This window comes from Bos mutus, chromosome 6 (genome assembly GCF_027580195.1).
Source record: "Bos mutus isolate GX-2022 chromosome 6, NWIPB_WYAK_1.1, whole genome shotgun sequence".
Lineage (NCBI taxonomy): Eukaryota > Metazoa > Chordata > Mammalia > Artiodactyla > Bovidae > Bos > Bos mutus.
This window is the reverse complement of record NC_091622.1, coordinates 81,660,638-81,671,299: the sequence shown is the minus strand read 5'-3', so window position 1 is coordinate 81,671,299 and position 10,662 is coordinate 81,660,638. Positions and strand designations below refer to the sequence as shown.

At 37.4% G+C, this 10,662-nt stretch overlaps 1 pseudogene; it reads right to left on the bottom strand.

Annotated features, from left to right (window-relative positions):
- Positions 1 to 232: 232 nt before the first annotated feature.
- LOC102284637 (small ribosomal subunit protein RACK1-like) lies at positions 233 to 1,165 on the bottom strand (annotated as a pseudogene).
- Positions 1,166 to 10,662: the final 9,497 nt, after the last annotated feature.

The window sequence follows — 10,662 nt, the reverse complement described above, 5'->3', positions numbered from 1 at the left end:
CATGGGGTTAAAGAGGGATAAATAACATTTTCCTCCATAATTACATTCATCAATATACACTACCCTGAACAGATACATAGTTCTATCCAAATAGAATGAAAACAAAAATAGTCATAAAATCCCCTCCAAACCAAAATATATAATATCCTTTCCTAACCATTCATTTTTTTTCCAGAAAGCCAACTTTTTTCTTTTCTTTTTAAAAAATTTTTAAACTCTTCTATGTTTGTTTCTAGAAGGTGCCAATGGTTACCTGCCACATGCACACTTGGCTGTACATGTAGCCAACAAACAGTATCTGGCCATCAGCAGACCCAAGCCAGAGAGATACACTGGGAAGACTCTGTCTTGCTGCTGGTACCAATAATGTCTTGCTTCAGTTCATCTATAGTGATTTTGCCTCCAAGTCCCAGATTTTAATGCTAGGGCCCATGGCAGCACAGAGCCAATAGTGGTTGGTACTGAAGCACAGGGCGCTGATGATGTTCTCACCATCTAGTGTATAAAGGTGCTTGCCTTCATTCAGATCTCACAACATGGCCTATCCATCCTTGCCTCCAGAAGCGCAGAAAGATCCATCTGGAGAGATGGTCACAATGTTCAGGGAGCCTGTGTGGCCGATGTAGCTGGGCTTCAGCTTACAGTTTGCAAAGTTCCATACCTTGACCAGTTTGTCCCAGCCACAGGAAAGAATGATGGGATTGCTGTTGTTGGGCAAGAAACTGACACAAGACACTCACTCTGATTGACTCTCATTCTGGAAAGTATATTTACATACACCTGAAATATTCCATAGTTTGATGGTTTTGTCTCAGGAGCCAGAGGCAATTTGCCAGTTGTCAGAAAAGGCCACACTCAGCACATCTTTGGTGTGGTGCATCTTGGTGCCCATTGTGAGATCCCAGAGGTAAAGAGTTCCATCCCCAGATCCTGAGACGGCAAATTGGCCATCTGAGGAGATTACCACTAACAAAGTGAGAGTGACCCCAAAGAGCACACTCTGGAAAAACATAGTTCATCTCATCTCTGGTCAGCTTCCACATAACAATGGTCTTGTCCCCAGGGGCAGAGAATATCATGTCTGGAAACTGGGAGTAGTAGCGAATCTGGGTCATCCAGTCATTGTGGCCCTTGAGGGTGCCATGTGCATCATCTGTTCAGTCATGGCAATGGAGGGTATGGATGTTGTGACAGAGACAAGAATGGAGCTGGATAGCTCAGAGACACGCATACCTGCTCCCACCATGGCTTGGCCAAACCATTCATTTTTATGTCATGTATTAGTCAGGGTTCTCCAGAAAAATAGAGCCAATGGAATATATTAATACACACATGAGGAAATATTATAAGGTACCGTCTCACCTATTGTAGAGATTGAAAAGTCCCACCATCTTCCATCTGCAAGCTGGAGATCCCAGGAGAGCCAACGGTAAAATTTGAAGGCCTGAAAGCTAGAAAGTTCATGGTGTAGATTCCAGTCTTGATCTAAAAGCCACAGATTCAGGATCTCTAAGCACAGTAGAAGATCCATCTTCTAGCTCAATATGACAGCAATAGAGTGAGTCAACTTTCTTTGACTTTTTGTTCTATCTGGGCCCTAAATGAATTGGATATGACCATCAACATTGGGGAGGGCTATCTGTTTACTCAGTCCACCACTTTAAATGGTGATATCTTTCTTAAACACCCTCACAGCCATGCTCCAAAACCAGCTAGCTGGATATCCCTCATTCCAGTAAAGTTGGCACATAAGCCATCATCAGTCTTTTATTATCTCAATTTGGGTGATGAATTTTGAGCTATATATACAGTATTTGGATTTTGCAGGTCCTCCAAAGTGACTTGATAACAACTAATTGTGTAATTTGATAGTAGTAATCTCCATGCCTCTGCTGAAATAGAAAATGAGCCCAAATTTAACTTTATAATCCTTTAAATAATTACACAAACTAGCTTCTGATGGTCAGAATTACCCTAAGAAATTGTCAGGTTATTTTTTTCGTATTTATCTTCTCTGATGGGAAAAGCACTGAGAAAATGCCATAGAGAATGAGATAGACATAGTTTGGTGGTCTCATAGAGATTACTGATTGTTCAATGAATTGCAAGTCTTCTGTGATCATCTTTCTCTCCTCCTACAATATTGTCCTTCATTCTAAATAATGCAATTTGCTGTATGTTATTAAATACTTATAAACATTTTTATTTAACCAGCTTTTGGCTGAACATGTATTTTTAGTTAAATCGTAACACCATTGAAAGTAGAAATTAAGTAATGAATTATTTCTGTTCAGGCAACACATTAACAATAATGGCAGTGCATTGCTCACAAAAGTGGTATACTAGTTTAGTGACATACACTTGAATTCTAATTTTGTAACATGAAATGTGAACTATTATGTTCTTATTAGCAATTCAAGGTTATAATTTTGCTTTAAAGGGTTGTTTGTTTACTCCCTGTTCTTTCTACTTTTCCTTATATAAAAACAGGTGGATATAACTCAGAATTAAAAGAAAGTTAAAAGATTATCTCTGTCTTTCTAGTATGAAATTCATGTTAATTTATTCAGCTTAAATTTGACTAACCCCTACTGACAATCAAGCTGCATTAACAGAGCTCAATTTATAATTTAAGTTAAAAAATGAGGTTTCATCCAGAGATAGCCTCTCCCTACAAGTTTCCCTCTAAGAGTGTTAGGGCTCCTCGAGAAAATGATGGAAGACTAGACATAAAAAGCAGGTTGCCAGAGATAAAATGCTATATATCATCCTGAAGTTACATCGTTAGAATGGATGCCTAGTTAAGGAAAAAAGGTAAAGTACAACATTTTCAATCTCTTTAACATAAACACACACACACACTCAGCAATATTTAAAGCAACAACTTAAAACAAAGAAAGAAAGGAGCAGTAGGAGGAGATGCTAAGAAAGTGCAGTTGGATTGTTTATTAAGGTGATATTTCTCAGGAACAGAGAACTTGTAACACCTCTCAAGTGTGACTGACATTCTGAAATTGTTGACCATGTTAAAAAGCAAACAAAACCAAAAAGTATATGTACTTGGCACTTCTTTATCCTGACTTTTCCTGCACTCATTCTGTTTCTACTATTATAATCTTCTTTAAGGTGGGAACAACTAGGCAAACTCTGTTGGTAAATTAATAAAACCAGTATGCATTAGCAACCCAAGAAAACTCTCTGTGAAAATTTATTATACATTTCTTTAGTGAGGCTTACAAGACTGAGATATTGTTTTCTCACTTTTTAAAATGCTATTTAGTCATATGGCTTATGGAGAATTATGAGAGATCTAAATAGGTTTTTTTGCATGCTTAAATCTAGTCATCTAGTCATATTGAATAATCATCATTATGTTTCTAGTGCATGAATAACGTTCAAAGCTGCAGGAAGAACATTTAAAAAATACATCTTTCTGAAAAAGATTCATTAGTCCAACTTCCAATCCTCCAGTTGCATTAAAGCATAGAATTCCTTTCTTTTTTGCATTCATGCTGGGGAGTAGCTACTTTTAACTGCAAAATTTCTTGGCTATATCATGACCTATGAGATTTGACTGAATTAAGGTCATGCACCTCTCATTTACCATGACATTTATGGATCATGAGTGTCAAGGACAAATAGCTAATGCCTAAATAATGATTGGGGCTTCCCAAGTGGCTCAGTGGTAAAGAATCTGCCTGCTGATGTAGGAGACAAAGGTTTCATCCCTGGGGGAGGAAGATCCCTTGAAGAAGGAAATGGCAACCTACTCCAGCATTCTTTCCTAGGAAAACTCATGGACAGTGAAACCTGGCAGGCTACAGTCCAGTTCAGTCACTTGTTCATGTGTGACTCTTTGCACCCCCATGACTGCAGAACTACAGGCCTCCCAGTTGGTCAACACCCCCAGAGTTCACTTAAACTCATGTCCATTGAGTCAGTGATGCCATTAAACCATATCATCCTTTGTAGTCCCCTTCTCTTTCCACCTTCAGGGTCTTTTCAAATGAGTCAGCTCTTCACATTAGGTGGCCAAAGTATTGGAGTTTTAGCTTCAGCATCAGTCTTTCCAATGAATATTCAGGAATGATTTATTTTAGGATGGACTGGTTGGATCTCCTTGCTGTCCAAGGGACTCAAGAGTCTTCTCCAACAGCACAGTTCAAAAGAATCAATTCTTTTTTTTTTTTTTTTCAGTGCTCAGCGTTCTTTAGAATCCATACTCTCTTTAGAATCCAACTCTCACATCCATACGTGACTGCTGGAAAAACCATAGCTTTGACTAGATGACCCTTAAGATGACTAGATGGCAAAGTAATGTCTCTGCTTTTTAATATGTTATCTAGGTTGGTCAGAACTTTTCTTTCAAAGAGTAAGCATCTTTTAATTTCATGGCCGCAATCACCATCTGCAGTGATTTTGGAGCCCAAAAAACACAGTCTGACACTGTTTCCACTGTTTCCCCATCTATTTCCCATGAAGTGATGGGACCAGATGCCATTATCTTAGTTTTCTGAATGTTAAGTTTTAAGCCAACTTTTTCACTCTCCTCTTTCACTTTCATCAAGAGGCTCTTTAGTTCTTCACTTTCTGCCATAAGAGTGGTGTCATCTGCATATCTGAGGTTATTGATATTTCTCCTAGCAATCTTGATTCCAGCTTGTGCTTCATCCAGCCCAGCATTTCTCATGATGTACTCTGCATAGAAGTTAAATAAGCATGGTGACAATATACAGCCTTGACATACTCCTTTTCCTATTTGGAACCAGTCTGTTGATCTATGTCCAGTTCTACCTGTTGCTTCCTGACCTGCATACAGATTTCTCAAGAGGCAGGTCAGGTGGTCTGGTATTCCCATCTCTTTCAGAAGTTTCCTGACATTGTTGTGATCCACACAGTCAAAGGCTTTGGTGTAGTCAATAAAGCAGAAGTAGATGTTTCTCAGGAACTCTCTTGCTTTTTTGATGATCCAGCGGATATTGGCAATTTGATTTCTGGTTCCTCTGACTTTTCTAAATTCAGCTTGAATATCTGGAAGTTCACAGTGTATATACTGTTGAAGCCTGGCTTGGAGAATTTTGAGCATTACTTTCCTAGTGTGTGAGATGAGTGCAATTGTGTGGTAGTTAAAGCATTCTTTGGCATTGCCTTTCTTTAGGATTAGAAGGAAAACTGACTGTTTCCAGTTCTGTAGCCACTGCTGAGTTTTCCATATTTGCTGGCATATTGAGTGTAGCATTTTCACAGAATCATCTTTCAGGATTTGAAATAGTTCCACTGGAATTCCATCACCTCTACTAGTTTTGTTCAAAATGATGCTTCCTAAGGCCCATTTGACTTTGCATTTTAGGATGTCTGGCTCTAAGTGACTGATCACATCATCACTATTATCTGTGTCATGGAGATATTTTTTGAACAGTTCTTCTGTGTATTCTTGCCAAATCTTCTTATTAATATCTTCTGTTTCTATTAAGTCCATACCATTTCTGTCCTTTATTGAACCCATCTTTGCACGCAATTTTCCCTTGATATTTCTAATCTCTTGAAGAGATCGCTAGACTTTCCCATTCAACTATTTTCCTCTGCTTCTTTGCACTAATCTCTGAGGAATGTTTTTTTTTTAATCTCTCCTCACTATTCTTTGGAACTCTGCATTCAAATGGGTATATCTCCTTTTCTCCTTTGCCCTTTGCTTCTCTTATTTTCTAAGCTATTTCTAAGGCCTCCTCAGACAACCATTTTGCCTTTTTTTTTTTTTCCATTTCTTTTTCTTGGAGATATTCTTGATTCCTGTCTCCTGTACAATGTCAGGAACCTCCGTCCATAGTTCATTAACCACTCTATCAGATCTAATCCCTTGAATCTATTTGTCATTTCCACTGTATAATTTTAAGGGATTTGATTTAGGTCATACATGAATGGTCTAGTGGTGTTCCCTACTTTCTTCAATTTAAGTCTGAATTTGGCAATAAGGAGTTCACGATCTGAGCCACAGTTCACTCCTGGTCTTGTTTTTGTGATTGTACAGAACTTCTGCATCTTTGGCTGCAAAGAATATAGTCCTTCTGATTTCAGTATTGACCGTGTGGTGATGTCCATGTGTAGAGTCTTCTCTTGTATTTTTGGAAGAGGATGTTTGCTATGACCAGTGTGTTTTCTTGGAAAAAATCTATTAGCCTTTGCCCTGCTTCATTCTGTACTCCAAGGCCAAACTTGCCTGTTACTCCTGGTGTTTATTAACTTCCTACTTTTTCCTTCCAGTCCGCTATAATGAAAATGAAAACGTTTTTGGGTGTTAGTTCTAGAAGGTCTTGTAAGTCTTCATAGAATCATTCAGCTTATGCTTCTTCAGCATTACTGGTTGGGGCATAGTCTTGGATTACTGTGATATTGAATGGTTTGCCTTTGAAACAAACAGATCAGTCTGTCCTTTTTGACATCCAGGCACTCCATTTTGGACTCTTTTGTTCACTATGATAGCTACTCCATTTCTTCTAAGTGACTTTTTCCCACAGGAGTAGATATAATGGTCATCTGAGTTAAATTCACCCATTCCAGTCCATTTTAGTTCACTGATTCCTAAAATCTCGATATTCACTCTTGCCATCTCTTGTTTAACCATTTCCTGGGGCCAAATTATGGTGGAGGTAATGAAGATAATGATGACTTCCCTCAAAGATGCCATGCATGTACTGCTACACTCAGTGCCCCCAACCCTGCAGCAGGCCACTGCTGACCCACACCTCCACTGAAAACTCCTGGACACTTAAAGGCAAGTCTGGGTCAGTCTCTTATGGGGTCACTGCTCCTTTCTCCTGGGTCCTGGTGCATGCAATGTTCTGTTTGTTCCTGCCACGTCTGTTTTCCCAGTACTGTGTAAGTTCTGGCAGCTCTATGGTGGGGTTAATGGTGATCTCCTCCAGGAGGGCTTATGCCATACCCAGGTCTGCTGCACCCACAGCCCCTACCCCTGCAGTAGTACACTGCTGACCCATACCTCCACAGTAGACACTCAAACACAGTTCTGTCTCAGTCTCTGTGGGGTCGCTGGGTCCTGGAGTACAGTACATGGGGTCACAAAATAGTTGGACACAACTTAATGACTAAACACCACCACCACTAAGTAATGCCTATTTTTTAAGAGGAACTAAAATACATACTCACATACATATAAACAAACACATATGTCTACATGCACACAGATTCCCATGGCAAGGTATCAGAGAGTTTTCTTAGAGGACAGAAAACAGAAAAATCTCATCCCAATTATTAGATTGTTGGAATTTTCACAATTATTTGAAATATGCATTATTATTATTATTCTTTTCACTTTATCCATTTAATTTGGGAATTATTTATTTTTGTTTAAAATATTTAACTATTCACTGCAATTAAGAAAAACTTCCAATTGGAAAGAAATTGCAATATATCAGAAATGGTAGACATCTATAGCCAAAAGTAACTGCAGACTCTCTGAGAGGCCTGCAAATGTATTAATGTGTGAAGAAACAACAGAAGAGACTGCAATAAGTCATTTGATACTTCAGAGTAAAATTACCTAAATTCCTGGTATATTTTGTATATTTCACTGACTTCCACTGCTATGAATAGTCTTTTAATTTTCCCCATTAAAGGAAGTCATATATAAAAAATTCTTGTATAGATAAACATATATATATAATTTTCATACAGATTTATATAGAGTTTATAAATTTTTTACTGGTAATAGTAACTTAGGCAAAAGTCAATTTGAAAAACAGCACTTGTAGAATCTTTGATTGATTTATTTGATTTTGGTCTTGTTTAAATTTTTCCCCTATTTTGAGGCACCTAAACTTTAGTGGGCATATTACAAAGGTGTAGGGATATATGGGAATTTTTGTTTCTATTTTACACTAATAAATACTGAAATGAAAAGTAAATGTGTTTCTGTTTTCAGAAAGAAATATAGCATCAACATAAACTGAGAGGTGAACAGTTATGAGCAAAATTTATCATGGGCACAATGAAACCCATGATACTCATGTGCATTATTATTTCAAATTGCCTATAACAAAACCAGTTTTTGTTTGTTCTGTTTCTCAGCAAAACTGACATTAAATTCTTGCCTTAAGGTAGCAACTTTTCAAACCTACAGCCCCATTTAATAATAATGTTTTTGCTTAATGTCCTATAGTTTGGTATGGGGGTGGGTTCTTTAATAAATTACTTGCAGAATCCTGTAAATAAATATCCAGTGTTTCAGAACTAATGGTTATAGGCTATTTAGCAAGAAAACATTCATTGTTCTATACATCTGTGTCTCTGTGGGAGAAGGAGGGGGGGGATGATTTGAGAGAATGGCATTGAAACATGTATAATATCATATAAGAAACAAATCGCCAGTCCAGGTTCGATGCAGGATACAGGAAGCTTGGGGCTGGTGCACTGGGATGACCCAGAGGGATGGGATGGGGAGGGAGGTGGGAGGGGGCTTCAGGATTGGGAACATGTGTACACCCGTGGCGGATTCATGTTGATGTATGACAAAGCCAATACAATATTGTAAAGTAATTAGCTTCTAATTAAAATAAATAAATTTAAATTAAAAAAAAGAAAGAAAATATTCATTGGACGTGACTCTACAATTTTGATAGTTTCCAAAACTCATTACCAATGAGTGCAGAATTTTCATCACAAAGATAGTCAAAAGAATGTGTCATTATTTCTAAAACAGGGGTAAAAAACGCATCATGGGTACTTGAGAAATACTTTTCAGTGAGACACAGTTGTTTTGGATAGGCGTATCAGTTCAGTTCAGTTCAGTCGCTCAGTCGTGTCCAGCTCTTTGCAACCCCATGAACTGCAGCACGTCAGGCCTCCCTGTGCATCACCAACTCCCGGAGTTTACCCCAGACTCATGTCCATTGACTCGGTGATGCCATTCAACCATCTCATCCTCTGTTGTCCTCTTTTTCTCCTGCCCTCAATCTTTCCCAGCATCAGGGTCTTTTCAAATGAGTCAGCTCTTCACATCAGGTGGCCAAAGTATTGGAGTTTCAGCTTCAACATCAGTCCTTCCAATGAACACCCAGTACTCATCTCCTTTAGGATGGGCTGGTTGGATCTCCTTGCAGTCCAAGAGACTCAAGAGTCTTCTCCAACACCACAGTTCAAAAACATCAATTCTTCTGAGCTCAGCTTTCTTTATAGTCCAAATCTCACATCCATACATGACTACTGGAAAAACCATAGCCTTGACTAGACGGACCTTTGTTGACAAAGTAACGTCTCTGCTTTTTAATATGCTGTCTAGGTTGGCCATAACTTTCCTTCTAAGGAGTAAGCATATAGTCTTCCCATATTTTGAAAAATAAGGATATTTTACATAGTTTTACTTTGGAATGTATTCCAAATAATTAGTTTCATGGGTTATTTTTTTCTACATTATATTCTGATTCAACTTAAAATAACTTGATTAGTATTCTGTTTCTACACTACATTGATATATTTGACATCCTGATAATATGCTATAAAGAAATATAAATACATATATTCAGTTATTATTTACCACAAATTGCAAACTTCACTTTAATATTACCTATTTCTGATTTCACCTAATAAGAAAAATTCTTCCTTTAATAATTGAGGAGTGTAAAGTAAAAATGTTAGTTTTTAAAAAGGAAAAAATGTTCTCCTGAAGAGACTTGGAAGGTCTGGAAATATACTAGAGTATAATTCAGTCTCTTTTTATTATGTCTCCCAAGAGCTTAGATACTGTGCAGTTTTCACCAAAAAAAATTTTATGTCCAAAGCAATAACCCTCATCAACTTTTCATCTGCATTCCAGTTTGTACATTTGTAAAGTTAAAAACAAGTCTAAAGCAAATAACCTAAGATTTTTGGTACTATTATCAACTAAGGAATAACTGGTGTAAGAAATTTTTAAGGGAAGATTTGTGCCAGTTTAGTAAAAGGGATAAAAATGGGAAAAGGTGATGCAACTGGGGTTAAGCCTGAGGGAAATGTACTAGTGGAGGACCCCTGCCCAGGCTAAGAATTGCAACTCAAGCACCAGAACAAAAAGATTTCAGCTCTTATCCTTGTTATGTCCCCAGCTTGTTATGAGAACCTAAATAAGATATATAATTTGCCTCAAATTCTTCATCTGTATAAGTGATAACTGATCAGACTCAGAAGTTTTACTGCTGCCCATGATTTAACTTCCCTAGAAATGACTCTAGGAATATACAAGGCATATTAATATTTTGCACAAAAAATTAACACAAAATTAATACAAAATTAACACAAAAAATTAATACAAAATGAATACCTATTAATAGGTACAAAATTAATTAATACCTATTAATACCCAATTAATACCTATTAATATTTTGCACAAAATATTAATACAAAATTTTGTACCTATTTTTCACAAAATAGGTACATCTTTTCTATTCACCAGGCTTCTAACTTAAAGTATTGTGGATAGAGCATTTAATGCACTTACATTTAAGGTTATTACCATGGAGGTTCCAGAATTCTAAGCTGAAGGATGAAGTTAGGCAAAATGATTGCTGGTAAATTTGTCTTTGTTGATACTTCCTCTCTACCTTTGCTATTTGTTCTTTCTTCCTTTGCTATTTCCTAACAATTCCTTCCTTCCTTATTGATCTCAAGTTG